Here is a 23,431-nt window from a genome sequence, read left to right on the forward strand (position 1 = left end):
GATTTAGGGGCAAAAACAAGGGAGCAGTGGAGGAGGATATTAGAAATGAACCCACTGGTGTCAGTTTCCCCTTCGCAGAAGATGGCGAACACATGTTTTTGATACATAGAGCTTACTACACTCCTTAGCCCTTGTACACACGGTCGGAGATTCCAACGGAATGTGTCCCATCGGACTGTATTGTCGGATAATCCAACTGTGTGTGGTCTCCATCGGACTGTTTCCATCGGAATATCCGACGGACCAAGTTTTCCAACTTGTCTATAAAATTTTCAGACAACATGCTCCGATCGGACATACTCCGATCATGTGTAGCCTACTCCGAAGGAAAAAGTGCCATGCATGCTCAGATCAAATTCCTAGGCCAAAGCTATTGGCTACTAGCCTGAACGTAGTCCCGTCGTAACGAAATAATGTCATCACGTTATGTACAATCGGATTTTCCGACAACTTTGTCCGACCGTGTGTATGCAACAGTTTCGGACAAAATCCAACGGATTTGGTTGTCAGAATGTCCGACCGTGTGTACAAGGGCTAAGAGGCTGTTCCAGTTTGGCCATAAATCAGATGCCAAGTACCCAAGGTGTCAAGAGACAGGGGATCTTATACACATATTCTGAAGATGCCCAAAACTGTTTAGGTATTGAGCAGAGATACTTGATACTATAAATAGAATTTTCGGAACTACATTAGAGTTGGTAGACAGAATAAGTGTGTGCAGTAGTTGGGGGTAAAAGAGAGGTGGTATCACAATTGAGGAATAAAGGGTTAAAGATTAAATTTTGTACTGGTATATCAAGCCCAATCGTTGCCACAGTTAGACCCTAGATAAGTGGGGCGGGGCTCTTCCTCTTGATTGTGGTTAAGAATACACATTATGTTTAAAGTATAGATATGATTGTCGGTATATTAACGGATCTAAGTAATCATTTTGCAATAAGCACTTTGATGTATACTGGGTTATGCTGTGTATTGTGTCTTTTTCCTTTTCTTTGAATTAAATTTTTTTGTATATGTGAAAATCTCAAAAATAAAAAACTATTGAATAAAAAAAGATAACTTTTATCGGATCGCTTGAATTATTTTTCCCCTTATGGGTGTGAGTGGGGCCTCATGTATACGTTTTTCCTAAGGCCTCACAAAGTCTAGAGCCGCCTCTGCTTGCCAGTTTTGAATGCTGCTTGTGCCCCCGTTTAGGGAGATTCACCCTTAATTCACCCTATTTGTCCTGTTTTACCGTTATCAATGAAAGTGAAAGTAAAAGAAAATCCCACATTTTGGGTTGTCCCCAGAAAAGTAATAGAGGGGAAATCTTCTGATGGGGACAATAGATCTGGGGATCCCCAAGGAATTCCTTTAATTTGCAGGGATTTCCTCTTACTTCCTGTTTGGCTTTGGGACAGGATATGAAGGGAAATGTCATGAATCTGAAGTAATACTTTCATGCCCTGTCTGTCTGCTTACCTCTGGTTGTGTATCAGCCTCAGGGCCTGCACTCTCACACCTGTCTGCTTAAGTAATCTTCCCTCAAGCATGGCTCCACCCCAGCCTCTAACTAGGAACATTATATTAACCTGTGCACTGCAAGCCAGCCTCCCTGATCAATATTGTGTGTTTGGCTTCCTGTGTGTGTCTTGTCCTGTGCTCTACGTCTGATTCTGTTTACTGTCCTTGGCTTATTTATGACTATCCGTGTCTGCTTCATACCCTGATCTTTGGTGTGTTCTTTGACTACCCCTGTCTGCTCATTGTCCCAACCTTTTGGCTTATCTTCTGACTATCCCTTGTTGTCCTGGTCTGCTGCTTCTTTTCTATCCTCCAGTAGCCTACCGTGAGCGTGAGCTGGGAGACCCTGGGGGGGGGGGGGGCACGACCTGGAACCAGTTGCAGCGAAGCCCATCCCCACCACTAGGGGCTCTGGTGAACACCTGCTGGTTCTTAGACTCTGTGCCCTGGGGAATCTCATGCTCTAGCTCCAAGTGTGATCTGTGTCAGTGCTCCGGAGGACCTGCTTTCCTGAACCACCCAGAGCCCCATTTGCAACAGTCAGCCGTAAGATCCACTACCTTAGCAATGTATTCCTGACCCCAACTACGTGCATTTGTCACCTGGCCTCAGGTGACCTGACAGGAAATCTCCGTAATAGGACACAGATGGCGAAAAAATAAAAAATCTGATGGGTTATAACAATCCTTTTGAAAACAAAAAGAAAAAAAAAAAGTTTTACCTACTGTATAGTTCTGCTTTATTTTCACTAAACACTTTGAGAAAGGAAAGATATGGCCCCCCCTGGTGGACCTGTGTGAGAATTGCTTTACAGTCAATCCAGTGAAAATACTACTAGGTTCAATTACCACCCGTATAATGTTATAGGATCTTTTTTGATGTACAAAGTCATATTGTGAAAACTTACTGTGATTGTACTAAATCAGCATCTGTTCTTAATTTATCATAATGAATGTTTAATTTTTGAGACCATTGACATTTACACAGGGATCAGTGCTATAAAAATTCACTGATTACTATGTAAATGTCACTGGTAGGGAAGGGGTTAACACTATCAATCAATGGGTTAAATGTGTTCCCTAGTTAGTGTTTCTTACTGTACGGGGATGGGACTGACTGGGGGAGGAGACATATCACTGTTCCTACTTACTAGGAACAAACGATACGTCTCCTCTTCCCTGACAGAACAGGGATTTTTTGTGTTTGCAACATGACCATGCTGCAGTACTGAGGAATGACCAGAAGATGGCAGAGACGAGTGTGCAACATGATTTATCTGCAGTTCTGAGAAATGACCAGCAGATGGCAGAGGTGAGTGTGCAGTATGAACTTGCTGCAGTGCTGAGGAATGACCAGTTGATCGCAGAGATGAGTGTGCAAAATGACCTTCCTGCAGTTCTGAGAAATGACCAGCAGATGGCAGAGGTGAGTGTGCAACATGACCTTGCTACAGTATTGAGCAATAACCAGCAGATGGCAGAGGTGAGTGTGCAACATGACCTTTGCTGCAGTGCTGAGCAATGACCAGCAGATGGCAGAGGAGAGTGTGTAACTTGACCCTGCAGTGCTGAAGAATGACCAGCAGATGGCAGAGGTGAGTGTGTAACATGACCTTTGCTGCTGTGCTGAGGAAGGACCAGCAGGTGGCAGAGGACAGAGGTGAGTGTGCAGCATGACCTTGCAGTGCTGAACAATGACGAGCAGATGGCAGAGGTGAGTGTGTAACATGACCTTTGCTGCAGTGCTGAGGAACGACCAGCGGGTGGCAGAAGTGAGCAAGCAGTGTAATAGGAAATGTGCGTTACCATAATTACACGGATACGACAACTTTTTTTTATTTATTGGAGTTACTATTTTATTTAATATTCATTAAAGTAGCACATTTATAAAACAACAACCTTGTCAAAAGTGCCTGAGAAGATTTAACAGCAAACATTTTGAATCGTCGACTCACTTTGTATACTTTCTATTTTAATGATTAATTTTATAAAGATAATTTTCAGAATGAAATACAAAGTCATCACACCCATCACACATCTATCATAAACGTTCAGAGGTTCCCTCCTGATAAACCAAAGAAAACTCTACAAATGTCAGTTTGTAGGCATAAAATGGTAAAAACAGAACAATTTTGTCAATAAACTTTATTAGTAAGTATTTGGTTACATTGGTGGAAGAGAAGGTTGTTGGAGGGAACATACGGTTATACTTTTATTTATATTTCCCCGTATATCATGGCGTCTCCGGTGATCTGTCCGTTGGTGGTGAAATCATAGAAATACCAGAGTGAATGAAGAACACAGGACTGTCCGAATTATCCTCTCCAACTGGAAAAAAAAAAAATGTGGGTTTTATACATTTTTATTGCTTATTTAAAAAAAAAAAATAATAATAATAACATAGCGTCAGGCAATAACTCATCGGGTCGCATCACATTTAAACAATACTTGTAAATTTTGTACCGACTGGATTCCCAAAAAAAAAAAAAAAAAATTGTAGTGTTACTGAAGAAAAAACAAAAAGGAATAAAGTTGAAAAAAAAAAGTGGTTTGGGTGCATAGTAGTGAATTAAAAAAAAAAAAAAAAAAGTTTAATGCCGCGTACACACGATCGGAATTCCGGCCAGAAAAAGACCGATGAGAGCTTTTCATCGGAAAGTGCGACCGTGTGTGCGCTCCATCGGAATTTAGCTGTGCGAATTTCCGCCAGCCAGAAATTGATAGCATGTTCTCAATTTTCCCAACAGAAAAACTTTCTATAATTCCGATCGTGTGTAATGCGATTCCGTCGCGCCAAAAATCACGCATGCTCAGATTCAACTACGAGACGGAAGCTATTGGCTACTGGCTGTTGAACTTCCTTTTTCTAGTCGCGTCGTACGTGTTGTGTGTCACCGCGTTGTAAACGATGGGAATTTGGTGTGACCGTGTGTAGGCAAGACGGCTTGAGCCGAATTCCGTCGGGAAAACCAACAGAGCTTTTTCTGACGAGAATTCCGATCGTGTGTACGCGGCATAACAGTTGCAGCAGGGGACCCGCAGGGCCGGATTAAGAGCATCGTGTGCTTGGTGCTGAGGATTTTGGTGGTCCTTTTACTGGGCACCCTTCTGCTTTCCAAGAGCCTGTGCTGGCGTGCGCCCAAACTCAAAAGTGCGCAGCCGTACAGGCATAACACCAGGGAAGACTGGCATTTGATCTACCAAGTTTCTGTAAGGGCCGTGTATTGGCGTGCACTCTGAGCTGAAAGGGTGCAGCTGCGCAGGCCTAACACTATGGAAGCCCCAGACTTCTGTAAGAGCCCTGCATAGGCGTGCCCCAGGCTTCTGTTAGGACCGCTCATGCAGTGCCCATTATCAATACCATCACCCTGCCCCGGCGGTGCATGTGGAAAGCAGGGCCCGTCAGTGGAGATCTGTTCCCGTTGGCTCATTGCTTTCCATGTCCTCTTTGGGTGGCTGGGCCTATATTAAGGTAGGGGCCTGGAGCTGCAGCTCCAATAGCCCCTGCATTAAACCAGCCCTGGGGACCCAACCACCTGGTGCCCCTCACACAAGAGGTGGGGAGTGGTGGGGACTGTGTGCACGAGGGTCAGATATATGTCTCCCCCCACCTATGTGGTGCGGAGAGGTGGGGGGCGTGTGGGGAGCAGAGGAGGAAGCCAGGGCGCCATGGCGTGAGTGCTCCAATAGTATAGAAAATAATAAGTCAAGAATAAAAACAACAAAAATGCTCAGAACAACAAATTTATACAACACAGGTACCTGATTTTGCACAGCTGGGCCGCTCTAGTATATATATGGTGGGCAGTCTGGAGGCGGTTACTAAACCAGCCATGACTGTAGAATGAGGCATTTTCCAGTCTCGCCTACGCAGCGGGTTAGGAGGGACGCCAGTGGGAAGGAAGAAGAGCGCACAGAAGAAGGCCTAATTAAAGACCTGATTTTTGTCTCTCTTCTTCTTTCCCGGTGTCGCCCCTCTCCTAATCCGCTATGGAGGTGATTGTGTACTCCTTCATGCTACGTGTGCAGCAACACATGCAGTGTTAATGTGTTTCTAAAGCTATCATTAAAAAAAAAAAAAACATGTTATACTTACCTGCTCTGTGAAATGGTTTTGCACAGAGCAGCCCCGATCCTCCTCTTCTGGGGCCCCCTCACCGGAGCTCCTGGCTCCTCCCTCCCACCGAGTGCCTCCCATAGTAATCCGCTTGCTATGGGGGTACTCGTGTGTGCTCACTTCCAAGCCGGCTGTGTGTCTATAAGACACACAGAGCATAGCTCGGCCCCGCTCCTTCCTCCCTGGCTTTGATTGACAGCAGCAAGAGCCAATGGATATTTGCCCAGCAGTGTCCCCCTGCAGTCCTCTTGCTCCCATGTCTCCTGGTCAGGATCCCTCTGTGTGTCATGAGAAAGGTCCCTCCCACACTCGAGCTCAGGCCTGAGTTCACCCCCCCCGAACTAGGGGGTTACTTTCAAAGGCCTCCAACAGTCTAACACTCCATTTCCAGCTTCCACCCGAAACTCCCTCCCCAAATGGGCTGACCCTGAGTATTTGAGGGGGCCTGCCCCCTGCCAACCCCTCTGTTGGGGATTGGTCAAGGCCCACGTAAATACTCCAGGCAGCTCCACCTTACCTCCCCTCCCATTCTTCTAGAAGTCTCCAGTAAGTATCTGTTGGGGATTGGTCAGGGCCCACGTAAATACTCCAGGCAGCTACACCTTACCTCCCCTTCCATTCTTCTAGTAGTCTTCAGTAAGTATATGTTGGGGATTGGTCAGGGCCCTCATAAATACTCCAGGCAGCTCCACCTTACCTCCCCTCCCATTCTTCTAGAAGTCTCCGGTAAATATCTGTTGGGGATTGGTCAGGGCCCTCATAAATACTTCAGGCTCCTCCACCTCACCTCCCCTCCCATTCTCCTAGGAGTCTTCAGTAAGTTCTAGAAGTAGGGGGGGGAGATCTCTGTGATGCTGCCTGTGAGTCATCCAGCCCTCCCTGGATCAATCCCCTGATCCAGATAAAACAACACAGACTTTACTGCTAGCCAAGCCCGACAATATACCTGCTCTGTAAAAAAACTGGAGGGTGCTAAATGTCAGTTTACAGATGTCCCCCATCAGCTGTTGCCTAATCAGGATGCCAACTTTTTCAATTTATATTCGATTTACAGGAAACGTATGCAGCGTAACACAACATGGTTGACTCACATTGGTGGTATTAGGCATTTGCCAGCCTTTCCAAAAACTCCAAAGCACCAAACTATAACCCATCGTCTTCAAGACCCTCCGATTCTAAATGAAATGAATAAGAATACAGTTATTTAGATAACATTTAGAACAAAGGTGAATAATATTATGGCTTTACACAAATGGCAACAGACACGATCGATTAGGAATTTACTTACCAAATTGAATCGGTTACCAGGGAGGATTAAACTGGCTATAAGCCAATAGAAAGAAAGGCCAGCCTATAGAAACAAAAAAAACAAGGACAACAATTGTAAAACAGATCGTCCTTAATTAATTAAACACGTGTAGCACACCCCCTTGGGGGGCCACCAGTGAACTGGGATCCCCCACCCCGCACAGCCAGGTACACCGAAAAAAAGAACATTCTTTGTTTTTTTATTGAAGGATAAAAACTTGAATATGGATGGGAGATTATGGGATGCTCACTTGACTTCAACAACAAACTTCAGGGACACTCTTCCTATATACAGTCTCTATACAGTGGGGCAAAATAGTATTTAGTCAGCCACCAATTGTGGAAGTTCTCCCACTTATAAAGATGAGAGAGGCCTGGAATTGTCATCATAGGTATCACCTCAACTATGAGAGACACAATGTGGAAACAAATCCAGACAATCACATTGATTTTTGAAAGAATCTATTTGCAAATTATGGTGGAAAATAAGTATTTGGTCTCCTACAAACAAGGAAGATTTCTGGTTCTCACAGACCTGTATCTTCTTCTATAAGAGGCTCCTCTCTCCTCCACTCATTACCTGTATTTAAGGCACCTGATTGAACTTGTTATCAGTATAAAAGACACCCGTCCACAACCTCAAACAGTCACACTCCAAACTCCACTATGGTGAAGACCAAAGAGCTGTCGAAGGACACCAGAAACACAATTGTAGACCTGCACCAGGCTGGGAAGACTGAATCTGCAATAGGCAAGCAGCTTGGTGTGAAGAAATCAACTGTGGGAGCAATAATTAGAAAATGGGAGACATACAAGACCACTGATAATCTCCCTCATTCTGGGGCTCCACACAAGATCTCAACCCGTGGGGTCAAAATGATCACAAGAACGGTGAGCGAAAATCCCAGAACCACACGGGGGGACCTAGTGAATGACCTGCAGAGAGCTGGGACCAACATAACAAAGGCTACCATCAGTAACACACTACGCCGCCAGGGACTTGGATCCTGCAGTGCCAGACGTGTCCCCCTGCTTGAGGCAGTACATGTCTGGGCCCGTCTGAGGTTTACTAGAGAGCATTTGGATGATCCAGAAAATGATTGGGAGAATGTCATATGGTCAGATGAAACCGAAGTAGAACTGTTTGGAGGAGGGAGAATGCTGAGTTGCAACCAAAGAACACCATACCTACTGTGAAGCATGGGGGTGGTGACATCATGCTTTGGGGCTGTTTCTCTGCAAAGGGAACAGGACGACTGATCTGTGTACATGAAAGGATGAATGGGGCCATGTATCGTGAGATTATGAGTGCAAACCTCCTCCCATCAGCAAGGGCATTGAAGATGAAACATGGCTTGGTCTTTCAGCATGACAATGATCCCAAATACACCACTCGGGCAACTAAGGAGTAGCTTTGTAAAAGAAGCATTTCAAGGTCCTGGAGTGGCCTAGCCAGTCTCCAGATCTCAACCCCCATAGAAAACCTTTGGAGGGAGTTGAAAGTCTGTGTTGCCCAGCGACAGCCCCAAAACATCACTGCTCTAGAGGAGATCTGCATGGAGGACATGGAGGCCAACATACCAGCAACAGTGTGTGACAACCTTGTGAAAACTTACAGAAAACGTTTGACCTCTGTCATTGCCAACAAAGGATATATAACAAAGTATTGAGATGAACTTTTGATATTGACCAAATACTTATTTTCCAACATATTTTGCAAATAAATTCAGACAATGTGATTTGTCTGGATTTGTCTCCACATTTTGTCCCTCGTAGTTGAGGTGACACCTATGATGACAATTACAGGCCTCTCTCATCTTTTTAAGTGGAAGAACTTCCACAATTGGTGGCTGACTAAATACTTTTTTGCCCCACTGTATATACAGCTCCTCTTCTTCGTCCAATACACACTTGCTTGCAGAACCCAGCTGGAACACTGTGAAGATCTGACAGTCAGATTAAGTGCAATGGCCCATTACAGGCAAGAACCTGTGGCCACTTGGTTGTGTAGCAAAATTACAATGTACAGCTTGTATCACTCCTGTGGCTACTGATCCCCGCACCACCTCTTTAGGCACTGCCAACCCACCTGGGTGCAGCTGCCCCTTTCAGAATGACACTCTCTACACAGTGCTCCAGATTGACACTCACCAGCCCATCCAGCAGACTGCTCGGGAGACCTACCAGGGAAGGGAAGAAGACTTAAGCACATCACTGTCTTCAGGGAAAACTGGCTGACCTTGTAGGTCCCCAGTAGTGCTGACCTGCTCCCGCTGTCCTCTCTTTGCTCCCATGCCTCAAGAATGGCTTCCTCCATGTGTTGTGGGGGATCCTTCCAGCACCCGAGCCCCAACCAATGTCACCCCCCCCAGACTAGGGGGCACCCTCGAGGGCCATGACAGCCTCCACCACACTATATCTCCATTTTCCACCAAATTGTCCCTGCTGGCGTGACCCATGCCTATCTATGAGGTTGTCTGCCCCCTGCAAGCCGTTACTGGAGATTGGCTGAGGTCCTCAGAAATATTCCAAACAGCTGCTCCTACCTTCCACCCACAATGTCTAGAACATTCACCAATGTCCCAGAAAACAGGAAGAGGCAACAGAAAAGCTGTCAGGATGAGTCACCCAGCCCTGAGTCACTGAACCCTGACCCAGATTCACAGCCCAGGCTTGGCCTTGAATCAAACTGAATTTTACTACACTAACAGACCTACTTTATATATAGCACCCTAGAGGGTACTATACACATATAATTACTGACACCAAAGTGTCACCAAAGCAAATTGACACTGTTATACAAGCTGTACACTCACTACTTTACATTGTAGACAAGTGTAATTTCTTCAGTGTTGTCACATGAAAAGAGAGAAGAAAAGATTTACAAAAATGTGTGGGGTGTACTCACTTTTGTGAGATACTGTGTGTATATATATATATATATATATATATATATATATATATATATATATATATATATATATATATATGTAAACACAGGGCTTTTTTTCTCAGAGAATAGGTGCAGGAACTCAACCATGCCTGCCACACTCACATACCTGCTAAATGGCATCGAATAATAGCTCTTCCCTCTGCATACAACCCCCTCCCTCCACTGCCCTCATTTCTCCTCCTTCATTAAAAACTTCACCATCTGTCATATGTCTTACCTTTGTTACAATATTAAGCTGAAGCACCTATCCGGCTGTAGTACCTGCCAGCATACTATACTATACTACAGTCACTCGCAAGGGAGATTATGCAGTAGGAGCATCAACAACTGGTCACCAGGGAAAAAATGGAGACCACAGAGGGTGCCGCCTACCACGCACCCTCTCCTGCCCATGACTGCACTGAACCCTGGGCACCTGTTCTGTATCTCCCTTGTCCCTGTCTGGCACTCAGGATCTGACCTGTGGGAGCTACTGGGAGATAAGCTATCACTTGTAAATGCAGAAGCTGCACTTCAGTGTTACCGAGTGATATGAGTGAGCAGGGAGCAGAAGACCTGAGCCAGAGGTGGTGGAACTGAGTTCCCCCTAGTTCCTGCTGAAAAAAAGCCCTGCATATATATATATATATATATATATATATATATATATATGTATATACTTTAATTCACACAAATGCAATTGATAAAGTGATGCACCAAAGAATTACAAGTATTGTGTGTTTTGGGAACTAGAATATGACCCTAAGTGTAATCTTTTACATAATGAACAAAGCTCGGCCTTCATGATCAGGTCTTGCTCTTTATACAGTTTCTGGCTTGACAAGGTTCAGTCTATAAAGGTTTTTTTTGAAAGACGACACTTTAGAAGAATTGATCAGAAATTGTGTTATCTTGGGTATCAAAGAGATCAGTACTTGCGAAGGACAGACAGGAAATATTCAAATGAAACTTACATTAGAAGCGGTGGGTCTGTAGTACGTGTTGATAAAACTGGCGGCGGTCACGGTCCAAGACAACATGGAATGAATCCAGGGAGTCTAGTACAGAATTACATATATATCAGCATTTTGACTAAACAACACCAGACACACTAGAAACAATGGATGTATCTTAGGTCTGTTGTACTCAACTCATTCTTGATCCAGCAGGGGGTCTTCTTTAACTCAATGACATTGGCAATTCAGGGTTACACCCAGAGTGCCAGCACCAGAGCTAAGTGACTCACACTGATACTCATAAGCTGAGTCCCCCTTGTGCCTCCAGCATTCCCTGTGTTTCCAGTGACTCTGACTTCTGTGCACTTCAGTGACCCCTACATACCTGTGCTTTTAGAGACCCCTGCACTGCATTGACCCCAGTGTCTTCATTGAGCCCAGTACGCCTGTGCTTTCAGTGACCCCTACACACCTGTGCTTTTAGAGACCCCTGCACTCCTGTGCTTCCAGGGACCCCTGCACTCCAGCTATCCAGGTGTTTCCAGTGCCAGTAGTACTCTGGTGACCTTAGTGTATCGAGTAAACTCAGCGATCCATTAATCCATGCCTTCAATAATGCCAGTGGAGTGCTTGAGTGTCTCCAGTAACCTCTCAACTGAACTCAGTACTCCTGTGTCTCCAGTAACCTCTGTCCCTCTAGCGACCCCTGTTACTCCAGTGAACCCAGTACTCCTGTGCCTCCAGTTACCTCTGTGCCTCCAGTGACCACTGTGTCTCAACTGAACCCAGTACTCCTGTGTCTCAAGTAAACTCTGTTCCTCCAGTGACCCCTGTGTCTCAAGCAAACCCAGTGCTCCTGTGTTTCCAGTAACCTCTGTGTCTCCAGTGACCCCTGTGTCTCAGGTGAAACCATTGCTCCTGTTTCTCCAGTATTCTCTGTGCCTTCAGCAACCCCTGTGTCTCAACTGAACCCAGTGCTCCTGTGTTTCCAGTAACCTCTGTGTCTCCAGTGACCCCTGTGTCTCAAGTGAAACCATTGCTCCTGTTTTTCCAGTATCATCTGTGCCTCCAGCGACCCCTGTGTCTCCAGTAACCTCTGTGTCTCCAGTGACCCCTGTGTCTCAAGTGAAACCATTGCTCCTGTTTTTCCAGTATCATCTGTGCCTCCAGCGACCCCTGTGTCTCCAGTAACCTTTGTACCTTCAGTGACCCCTGTGTCTCAAGTGAACCCAGTGCTCCTGTGCCTCCAGTAACCTCTGTGTCTCCAGTGACCCCTGTGTTTCAAATGAAACCAGTGCTCTTGTGTCAACCAGTAACCTCCGTGCCTCCAGTGACCCCTGTGTCTCAAGCGAACCCAGTGCTCCTGTGTTTCCACTAACCTCTATGTCTCCAGTGACCCCTGTGTCTGAAGTGAAACCAGTGCTCCTGTTTCTCCAGTATTCTCTGTGCCTCCAGTGACCCCTGTGTCTCCAGTAACCTTTGTACCTCCGGTGACCCCTGTGTCTCAAGTGAACCCAGTGCTCTTGTGTCTCCAGTAACCTCCATGCCTACAGTGACCCCTGTGTCTCAAATGAACCCAGTGCTCCTGTTGGAAGTTTTATATAAAGGCAAGGATAGACATAGCCATTGTGAAACGTGTTAAGTATAGGAACAGTTCTGGGTAGGAAGGTGTCTTTTTCTATCTACCTTTTTCTATTGTACTAGCAATTTTTTTTATGGAATTTGTGAGGATAAAGGTACGTTTTTCACTTTTATGGCATTAAGGTATTCAACCATTTTTAAGGGTAATAGGAAAGAAATCTTGTAATGTTTTTACTTGTTCACTACCGACAAAAAGTAGCGTTTCACTTTAAAATTAGTGCTTCATGTAAATACATTATATTGTTTTTTTTAGCTCAATATAGCTCCTTTTTAGTTCTATTTTTGATACTCATGACACTTGTCTGTTGAAGTAATACTATGGCCTCTTATTAAAATATATGTGCTGCAGCACTTAATGATATGTCTATCTGCACTTAGAGTTTTCCCTTGGACCTCGCCAAGTCCCCCACATACCTGTTGATCCTCCAGTGAAGTCTGCCTAATGCAACTTTCTAATATGGGGGCAACAATGCTGCCTTGTCTCTGGATTGACAATGGAGCTGACATGCTCATGAAGGCGGTACTTGCTTGCACTACAGTGGTAGGAGAAAAAAATGCAGGGGGTGTGGCTAATAATAGTGTTAGCGCTTATTCCCAAGCCTGTAGCTTCTCAATCAGCACCTGGCAACACCTAGCCCTGCCCACTGCTTTTTGGATTGGCAGCGCTGCCTCTGTTGATGGAACCCTCCCACTGTGTGCTGCAGTGCCTGGAAGGGGGAGAATGTGAGACACAAATAAAGGAGGATTTGATCAACACGCTTCTGCCACGCATGGGATTTCAGGGGAAATTCCTAGTAGGTTTCAAAGCGCTTTATGGTAATCCTATGACCCGCATTAAGCTACCTGGCTGTTGCTCCGAATTCTTCCCAATAGGTAGAGGCACTAGACAAGGGTGTCCCCTTTCCCCTTTAATTTTTGCTTTAGCATTGGAGCCCCTCGCGATTGCCCTTTTGAAACATCCTGATATTACTGGTTACACTAAAGCAGCGTACACACGGGCGGACTGTATGGCCAACTTAGTCCGTCAGACAATCCGACGGACAGTCCGTCCTACTTTCGAATGAACGGACTTGACCACACACGATGAACAGACAGTCCGTCGAAAGCTGACGTGTACAGCACGTACGACGGGACTAGAAATCGGAAGTCCAATACACAGCAATGCAACCTTTCGCCGTGTAAATCCTTTCTGAGCATGCGCCATACTTAGTCCGTCGAACTAGCCTACTGACGAGCGGATTGTCTGCTGAAACCAAAGTAGGACGGACAGCATTTCGAAAATTCCGAAATACTGAAAAAGTCCGCTGAAGCCCACACACGAGCGGACTGTCCGCTGAAATGTGTTTCGACGGACTAAGTTGGCCAGACAGTCCGCCCGTGTGTACGCGGCTTAAGGGTGACGAAATGTACAAATTTTGCATGTATGCAGATGATGTTTTGATGTTCATAACCAATCCCCATGTTTCACTCCCCAACCTTTTTCTGACACTGTCAAGTTTCGCGAAGGTCTCTGGTCTTTCCATTAATGTCTCCAAATCTGTGGCCCTTCCTATAGGTTTTGCTCCCACTAATTTAACCCTTATTAAACAAAACTACTCCTTTACGTGGGCCACTTCCCACATACCATACTTGGGAGTAGGACTGCCCGGAAATTTTCGCGATCTCTTTGGGGTTAATTACCCCCCATTGATTAGAAAACTTAAAAATACTATTAAGAGCTGGCATTCTTTACATATCCCCTTTATAGGGAGAATCACAGCGCTCAAAATGGTCATCCTCCCCAGGCTGTTATATCTGTTCTGCTCCCTACCAGTTAAGCTTTCTAAATCTTTTCTCCTCAACCTTCAGTCCCATTTTAACAGATTCATTTGGAGTAATAGGTCACCCAGGTTTGCCAGGGGAGTCCTATACAGCTCTATGAGAAGTGGAGGTCTGGGGGTTCCTCAAATTTGGTTGTATTATCTTACCTGCAGATTTACGCAACAAGCACAGTGGTCGATCCCTAACTCCAGAGTTCCTTGGGTGCGATTTGAGAGTGATTCGATAGCACCCTTTTATCTCCCTGGCCTTATGTGGTCAACGCATCAACCTCACTCAACCTTATGCACGCTTAATATTATAGTTGCGGACAGTCTACTACTGTGGCATTGCTACAAACACAAATACAACCTCACTTCGGAGAGCTCTGTGGGCACCTCTTACCTGGGTGATCCTGGGTTCCCCCCGCCTATCTCCATCCTGAGTCTTTCAGATTGTGGGTTCAATGCAAACTTACTCAGTTAAGGGACTTTGTGACGGGTTCTGATTTCATTCCCTTCTCGGTATTACAGACCCAGCACCAACTCCCCGACGGGGAACTTTTTAGATACCTGCAAATTCGTCACTTCTTTCTCTCCCATTGCAGACTCCGGTCCCCGGTCCAACTCACCATCTTTGAGGATTTATGTTTTAACTTCCCACGCCAAAAAGGCCTGTAAACACACCGCTCCTTCACCGCTCCAAAGAAGCTGCTGGCAGGACTTTTCCCTGATGTCCTGCCAGCGCACCACTGTAGTGTGAAAGCCCTCGGGGGATCACACTACAGACAATGGTGCAGCTTTTTTAGGGCAGATTGCAGGCACTATTTCTAACGTTATAGTGCCTGCAAAACGCCCTGGTGTGAAAGGGGTCTTATTTACATATAAATGCCTTGGGCCGCAGCTATTTACTTAGTAATGCTGCTGCTATTTACATATGAATACCTTTTATTTACATGTAAACACAGGGTCTGCAGGTGAGTCATCTGTACAAAACAATAGGGCAGAGCTGGGCAGCATTAGTACCAGCACTTCACACTGAGATATCAGGACACAACACAGGACTAGAACTTCAAAGGACGAGGGAATTTAAACTGGGATAGTTGGCAAGTATGAGGCAGCTGCTTTGGGCAGCACAACAATGACAGGGCCCAGGGCAGCTGCCCCTTTTGCCCTGCCTTAAAGACGGCCCTGGTTGCTAGGACCTTCTAGCAACCAATGGCGTGCTTGCCTCAACACTCATGCCGCGTACACACGCACGACGAGCTGAGAAAAATGAAGTTCAATAGGCAGTGCGGCTGTTCTGCTTGATTCCGAGCACGCGTGGACCTTTGTGCGTCGGAAATTGTCTACACACGCTCGGGATTTTCGCCAAAAAAATCTCGTTGTCAAAAAATTTGAGATCCAGCTCTCAAACATTTGTTGTCGGAATTTCCGACAACAAATGTTCGATGTGAGCCTGTTGTCGGAAATTCTGACCGTGTGTAGGCTTCATCGGACATTTGCTGACATTTGCTGAATTTCTGACAACAAATGCTTGAGAGCTGGATCTCAAATTTTCCGACAACAAAATTTGTTGTGGGAAATTCCGAGCGTGTGTAGACAATTCCGACGCACAAAGTTCTACGCATGCTCGGAATCAAGCAAAAGAGCCGCACTGGCTATTGAACTTCATTTTTCTCAGCTTGTCGTACGTGTTGTACGTCACCGCGTTCTTGACGTTCGAAATTTCCGACAACATTTGTGTGACCGTGTGTATGCAAGACAAGTTTGTGCCAACATCCGTTGGAAATAAATCCATAAATCCGGTTTTGTTGTCGGAATGTCCGATCGTGTGTACGCGGTATTAGAAGGGGAGGATGCAGCTTTCTCCTCCAGAGACCCGACCTGCTTGGCCTCCTAGTGCTCCCCTCCAAGTGTCTGCCTTGCTGAGAATGGGACTGAGAGTGAGAAATGGAGACACTGATGTAAGGGGAAGTGGGGAAACTGATTCAAGGGGGTCAGGGACACTAAATAGAGGGGGATGCTCTGATTTACGGGAGAACCCTGTTGACTCTGATGTAAAGAGGTATGTAAAATGGAACTCTGATGTAAGAGAGGTGACACTGATGTAAGAGGGGGATCTGATGTGAGGGGGAACACTAGATACTCTGATGCAAGGGGGAAAATGGGGACCCTGATGTAGGGGGAATGCTGGGGACTCTGATGTAAGTGGGGACATTGATGTAATGGGCTACTCTGTGGACCCAACTGTAAGGGGGGATTCTTGTAACCCTGATCTAATGGGAAAGCTGGGAACTCTGATGTAAGGGGGCTCTGGGGACTAGCTGCCTGGATATCATGCTGTTCCAGTGGTTTAGGAATAGATCCTTAGGGTTTGTTCACATCTGATTACTGCAAACTGTGGGTCGGAAAGGTTGGACATGGCTTTCAAAGTGCGTGTTCATCGCAATGATAAGGTATGTTGCTGCAAGTAGCAAGTTTGTAGCCATAGTCAACTGCAAACAACTGCAGATGATTTAAAGTAGATGTAAACCCAACCCCCCCCTGGCTTGGCGGGAAGTGAGGGTAAATCTCATGAGGATAAACTCCCGTAAAGATACTCAACAGAGTCTCTGATTTCCCAACTATATGCAAAATAAAATGGCAGAATTTTCAATCCAAGTGTTTTCTCAGAGTTTAGGCAAAACCTATTCTCACTAGTTAAATAGAAGTTTCACCCCCCCTCCCCCCTCCAAATTATAAGTCAGCAGCTGCAAATATAGTAGCTGTTGACATTTACTATTAGGACACTTACCTGTCCAGGCACCCAGCGGTGTCCTCACCCAAGGCAATTCTTGAATTGGCTCTTGGGTGCTGGTGGTGCCGCCATCTTGGTTAAGGGACACCAGCAGTGAAGCATTGCCGGTTTCCTACTGTGCATGAGAAAATCGCACTGCACTTTGGTAATGGGCCTACAGTGCGGGGGGGGGGGGCAACTTCTGGCTCATTTTTCCACAGCAAACTGAGTAAAAGTGGGAGTGGGTATCTGTCAAAACCAGGTACCCAGACCCCCACCCTCCCGAGGCAGCAGAGGGGAGAAGGAGGCAGACATGCAGAGCTTCCCCTTTTGGGTTGAGCTCCGCTTGAAGGAAACCAAATACTGTAAGCCTGAGCTGCCCCTAGACAAAAGTCTACTGTGACCCGCAGTAAGTGCAGCCTTGCTGAATAATCAACCAAACTCTACTAATAACCAACCACAAATACTTACAATATCCCCGGACTCTTCTCTACCTGTGAAGACAAAACACAGAAACATTGAACAATTATTCTTGATATGTGATTTACATACCTTGTCATGAAATCATTTCTCATGCTCGGTGTTCAGTTCTAAGGATCTCTCAGCCCCACACTGTAGTGAAGGGAACACCCATACCAAGTGGGCAACTATTAGATGACTGTTTTTGTGTTTATAAAGTTGTGTCACACAAAGTGAAGTGTATTTTAGGAATGGTGTCACTGGCAGTAAATCTTGGGTACGGAGTTAGGATTGCCTAGAAAAATCGGCCTTGTAGCTTGGTGATTAATATCAAATGGTTATTGATTAAGAATACCAAATACAGCCAACAGATTTTGGGAGAAAAGCCTCTTTTCTTCAGGGCTTAAGCTCATGATTTGTAAATAAAACTCATCATTTTACAGTATACTCAAGAACAAATTATCCGCTAAACAATTCATTTATTGTGACCACAGAGGAGCCGGCCTAAGACCACAACTAGATCACTGCGCTTTTTACTACAGGTCAGCCGCCAATGATAATTCTCGCTCTTTCCTCCCCCTCCCCCTCCCTCTCTCTCTTCTCCCCTCATTCACTCTCCCCCCCTCTCCCTCTCCCCTCTTTCTATCTCTCCCCCCTCCCTCTCTCTCCTTTCCTCCCTCTCTTCCCACCCTCTCTCTCTTCTCCTTTTTCTCTCACTCTATTTTCCTCCATCTCGTCCCCCCTCTCTCTCTCCCCCTCTCCCCTCCCTCTCTCCCCCCATCTCTCCCTCTCCCTCCTGCTTTTTCTATCTCCCCCCATTTATTTCTCTCCTCCTCTCCCCTCTCTCTCTTCCTCTCTCTCTCTCTCTCCCTCTCCCCTCTCTTCCTCCATCTCTCCCATCTCTTCCACATCTCTCCCTCCATCTCTCCCATCTCTTCCACATCTCTCCCATCTCTTCCCCATCTCTCCCATCTCTTCCACATCTCTCCCATCTCTTCCTCATCTCTCCCATCTCTTCCCCATCTCTCCCTCCATCTCTCCCATCTCTTTCACATCTCTCTCATCTCTTCCCCATCTCTCCCATCTCTTCCCCATCTCTCCCTCCATCTCTCCCATCTCTTCCACATCTCTCCCATCTCTTCCCCATCTCTCCCATCTCTTCCCCATCTCCCCCATCTCTTCCCCATCTCTCCCATGTCTTCCACATCTCTCCCATCTCTTCCCCATCTCTCCCTCCATCTCTCCCATCTCTTCCACATCTCTCCCATCTCTTCCCCATCTCTCCCTCCATCTCTCCCATCTCTTCCCCATCTCTCCCATCTCTTCCACATCTCTCCCATCTCTTCCCCATCTCTCCCATCTCTTCCCCATCTCTCTCATCTCTTCCCTCTCCCCCATCTCTCCCATCTCTTCCACATCTCTCCCATCTCTTCCACATCTCTCCCATCTCTTCCCTCCCCCACTCTCCCATCTCTTCCCATCTCTCCCATTCCATCTCTCCCATCTCTTCCACATCTCTCCCATGTCTTCCACATCTCTCCCATCTCTTCCACATCTCTCCCTCTCCCCTCTCTTCCACATCTCTCCCATCTCTTCCCCATCTCTCCCTCTCCCCTCTCTTCCCCCATCTCTCCCCTCTCTTCCCCCATCTCTCCCCTCTCTTCCCCCATCTCTCCCATCTCTTCCCCATCTCTCCCTCCATCTCTCCCATCTCTTCCACATCTCTCCCATCTCTTCCCCATCTCTCCCATCTCTTCCACATCTCTCCCATCTCTTCCCCATCTCTCTCATCTCTTCCCCATCTCTCCCATCTCTTCCCCATCTCTCCCATCTCTTCCCCATCTCTCCCTCCATCTCTCCCATCTCTTCCACATCTCTCACATCTCTTCCACATCTCTCCCATCTCCACATCTCTCACATCTCTTCCACATCTCTCACATCTCTTCCACATCTCTCCCATCTCTTCCACATCTCTCCCATATCTTCCCCATCTCTCCCATCTCTTCCCCATCTCTCTCATCTCTTCCCCATCTCTCTCATCTCTTCCCCATCTCTCCCATCTCTTCCCCATCTCTCCCTCCATCTCTCCCATCTCTTCCACATCTCTCCCATCTCTTCCCCATCTCTCCCCTCTCTTCCCCATCTCTCCCTCCATCTCTCCCATCTCTTCCCCATCTCTCCCTCCATCTCTCCCATCTCTTCCCCATCTCTCCCATCTCTTCCACATCTCTCCCATCTCTTCCTCATCTCTCCCATCTCTTCCCCATCTCTCCCTCCATCTCTCCCATCTCTTTCACATCTCTCTCATCTCTTTCCCCATCTCTCCCATCTCTTCCCCATCTCTCCCTCCATCTCTCCCATCTCTTCCACATCTCTCCCATCTCTTCCCCATCTCTCCCATCTCTTCCCCATCTCCCCCATCTCTTCCCCATCTCTCCCATGTCTTCCACATCTCTCCCCATCTCTTCCCCATCTCTCCCTCCATCTCTCCCATCTCTTCCACATCTCTCCCATCTCTTCCCCATCTCTCCCTCCATCTCTCCCATCTCTTCCCCATCTCTCCCATCTCTTCCACATCTCTCCCATCTCTTCCCCATCTCTCCCACCTCTTCCCCATCTCTCTCATCTCTTCCCCATCTCTCCCATCTCTTCCCCATCTCTCCCCCATCTCTCCCATCTCTCCCCCATCTCTCCCATCTCTTCCACATCTCTCCCATCTCTTCCCCATCTCTCCCATCTCTTCCCCATCTCTCCCATCTCTTCCCCATCTCTCCCATCTCTTCCCCATCTCTCCCATCTCTTCCCCATCTCTCCCATCTCTTCCCCATCTCTCCCCTCCATCTCTCCCATCTCTTCCACATCTCTCCCATGTCTTCCACATCTCTCCCATCTCTTCCACATCTCTCCCTCTCCCCTCTCTTCCACATCTCTCCCATCTCTTCCCCATCTCTCCCTCTCCCCTCTCTTCCCCCATCTCTCCCCTCTCTTCCCCCATCTCTCCCATCTCTTCCCCATCTCTCCCTCCATCTCTCCCATCTCTTCCACATCTCTCCCATCTCTTCCCCATCTCTCCCATCTCTTCCACATCTCTCCCATCTCTTCCCCATCTCTCTCATCTCTTCCCCATCTCTCCCATCTCTTCCCCATCTCTCCCATCTCTTCCCCATCTCTCCCTCCATCTCTCCCATCTCTTCCACATCTCTCACATCTCTTCCACATCTCTCCCATCTCTTCCACATCTCTCACATCTCTTCCACATCTCTCACATCTCTTCCACATCTCTCCCATCTCTTCCACATCTCTCCCATATCTTCCCCATCTCTCCCATCTCTTCCCCATCTCTCTCATCTCTTCCCCATCTCTCTCATCTCTTCCCCATCTCTCCCATCTCTTCCCCATCTCTCCCTCCATCTCTCCCATCTCTTCCACATCTCTCCCATCTCTTCCCCATCTCTCCCCTCTCTTCCCCCATCTCTCCCATCTCTTCCCCATCTCTCCCTCTCCCCTCCCTTCCCCATCTCTCCATCTCCCTTCTTTACCCCCATCTCTCCCAACTATTCCCCATCTCTCCCTCTCCCCTCTCTTCCCCCATCTCTTCCATATCTCTCCCATCTCTTCCCCATATCTCCCTCTCCCCTCTCTACCCCCATCTCTCCCCTCTCTTCCCCCATCTCTCACTCTCCCCTCTCTTCCCCATCTCTCCCATCTCTCCCCCATCTCTCCCTGTCCCCTCTCTACCCCCATCTCTCCCTTTCCCCCTCTCTCTCGCTCTCTCTCTCCCCCATCTCCCCCTCTCCCCTCCCTCTCTCCCCCCATATCTCCCTCTCCCCCTCACTTTTTCTATCCCTCCCCCATCTATTTCTCTCTCTTCTCTCTCTCTCCCCCTCTTTCTCTCTCCCCCGTTATCACCCCCTCTCCCCTCTGTCTCTTCCCCCCACCTCTCTCCCTCTCCCCTCTCTTCCCCCATCTCTCCCTCTCCCCTCTCTACCCCCATCTCTCCCATCTCTTCCCCATCTCTCCTTCTCCCTTCTCCCTTCTCTTCCCCCATCTCTCCCTCTCCCCTCTCTTCCCCCATCTCTCCCTTTCCCATCTCTTCCCCATCTCTCCCTCTCTTCCCCCATCTCTCCTTCTCCCTTCTCTTCCCCCATCTCTCCCTTCTCTTCCCCCATCTCTCCCTTCTCCCTTCTCTTCCCCCATCTCTCCCTTCTCTTCCCCCATCTCTCCCTTCTCTTCCCCCATCTGTCCCTCTCCCCTCATCTCTCCCTTCTCTTCCCCCATCTCTCCCTCTCCCCTCTCTTCCCCCATCTCTCCCTCTCCCCCTCTCTCTCTCTCTCCCCCCTCTTTCTCCCCCCTCCCTCTCTCCCCCATCCGCTATCTATCTATCTATCTATCTATCTATCTATCTATCTATCTATCTATCTTTCCTGACTCTTATCAGAGCAGCATTAACATACACCTACTGTACCATAAATGGTACCACAATGCTTGCTGTATTCATAGTGAAGACCTGCCAAATAATTTTTGCTAAAACAATCGTGAACAGAAGGAGTACCGAACTAAAGGGCATATCACTCCAACAATTCTGGATAGGAAGCTCATAACACATCAAGGCTACCCTCCAGTGAGTACCCAGCAAATCATCCAACACAAACATCAAACTGAAGGAGTATAGGACAAAAGGGTACAAATCACTTCAATGGTTCACAGAAAAAAACAACCAACACATTTGGGGTAAAGAATGCACAATTTTATCAGGGCTTGAGATACAAAAAGGAACTTGAATGGACTCAAGGCTAAATCTTTCTTTTGTTAATCCTGATAGGAGAGGTGATCATGAATTAGGGGAACTAATAGCCAATGGTGCCCCCATTATTGGCAACTGTAAAGCATTTGGTAATATCTTAGCTATTCGGGCCATTGTGCCAATAATGCTGACACCGCTGCTTACTGATCCCCCTAATTCATTAACACCTTTCACAGAAGCATTAATATAAGAAAACTATTCCCTCAATCCATTCAAGCTTTTGTTTGTATCTCAAACTCTGATGAACGGGGTATTTTTGACCCCAAATGTGTTGGCTGCTTTTTTTTATCTCCAAACCATTGAAGAGATTTGTACCATTTTGTCCTATGCTCCTTCAATCTGACGTTCATGTTGGACGATTTGCTGGGTACTCACTAGAGGGTATCCTTGTTGTGTTATGAGCTTCCTAACCAGAATCAGTGGGCTGTTTGAATGACTGTTCTCGTATAGTCCTATATGTATAAAACCTGGAGGGAAGGATGGTGTATAGTTCTACTTTAACCACTTCAATACCGGGCCGGCACTCCCCTCCCACCCCCTTTGCTGGCATAGTTTGAATGACAAATGCACAGCCTTGCAACACTGTACCTGTATGAAATTTCAGTGTGTTTTGTTGTGATTAGCGGTGATTGGCCACAGCGAATCACGTGGTACAGTACCATGTGATCACTGTAACCAATCACAGCTAGCAACACAATTGTACACAATAGATGGCATGAAAGGAAGCCATCCATTGTTTACAATTGTCATGTGACCTGCTGTGATTGGTCACGGTGATCACATGGTACTTGCAGAGGGCCGGTAAAGTGATCAGTCATCGGCGGACACAGCTGGTGATAGATCGCCTCACAGCGTGGCATGTGCTGGGAGGACATTATATGACGTCCACCCAGAACCACGAAGGTCTGGCCTGGCCGTCATTTGACTATAGGCCAGGCAGGAACTGGTTGAGATCTACTAATATCCATTGAAGTGCAACTTTTACAAATGTGGCCGTACTCTGCATAAACGAGTATGTTTGTGAATTTGTGGTGCCTTGTTTAATTTCATGGCTGATGTTAGACTTTTTCAATGTGTTTTGGAGCCTTGCACCTACCCCTTTGGTTCACATCAATTATAGGCTGTATTTTTACT

General features: G+C 46.9%; 1 protein-coding gene and 1 long non-coding RNA gene across 2 annotated transcripts in view; one reads left to right on the plus strand and one right to left on the minus strand.

Moving 5' to 3' along the window:
* The window catches only part of LOC144000406 (uncharacterized), a 114,453-nt gene that overhangs the window by 49,041 nt on the left and 41,981 nt on the right, over positions 1 to 23,431 (plus strand). The window lies entirely within an intron of this gene.
* Positions 6,666 to 11,038, minus strand: LOC143925340 (uncharacterized). Its single transcript, XR_013261948.1, has 3 exons — positions 10,837 to 11,038; positions 6,911 to 6,973; positions 6,666 to 6,797 (listed from the first exon to the last, which is right to left on the minus strand). It is a non-coding gene; the product is annotated as an uncharacterized LOC143925340 (long non-coding RNA).

The sequence above is a fragment of the Lithobates pipiens genome, unplaced genomic scaffold (genome assembly GCF_037356315.1).
Source record: "Lithobates pipiens isolate NorthernLeopardFrog02 unplaced genomic scaffold, aLitPip1_a1.2 Scaffold_22, whole genome shotgun sequence".
Taxonomy (NCBI): Eukaryota; Metazoa; Chordata; class Amphibia; order Anura; family Ranidae; genus Lithobates; species Lithobates pipiens.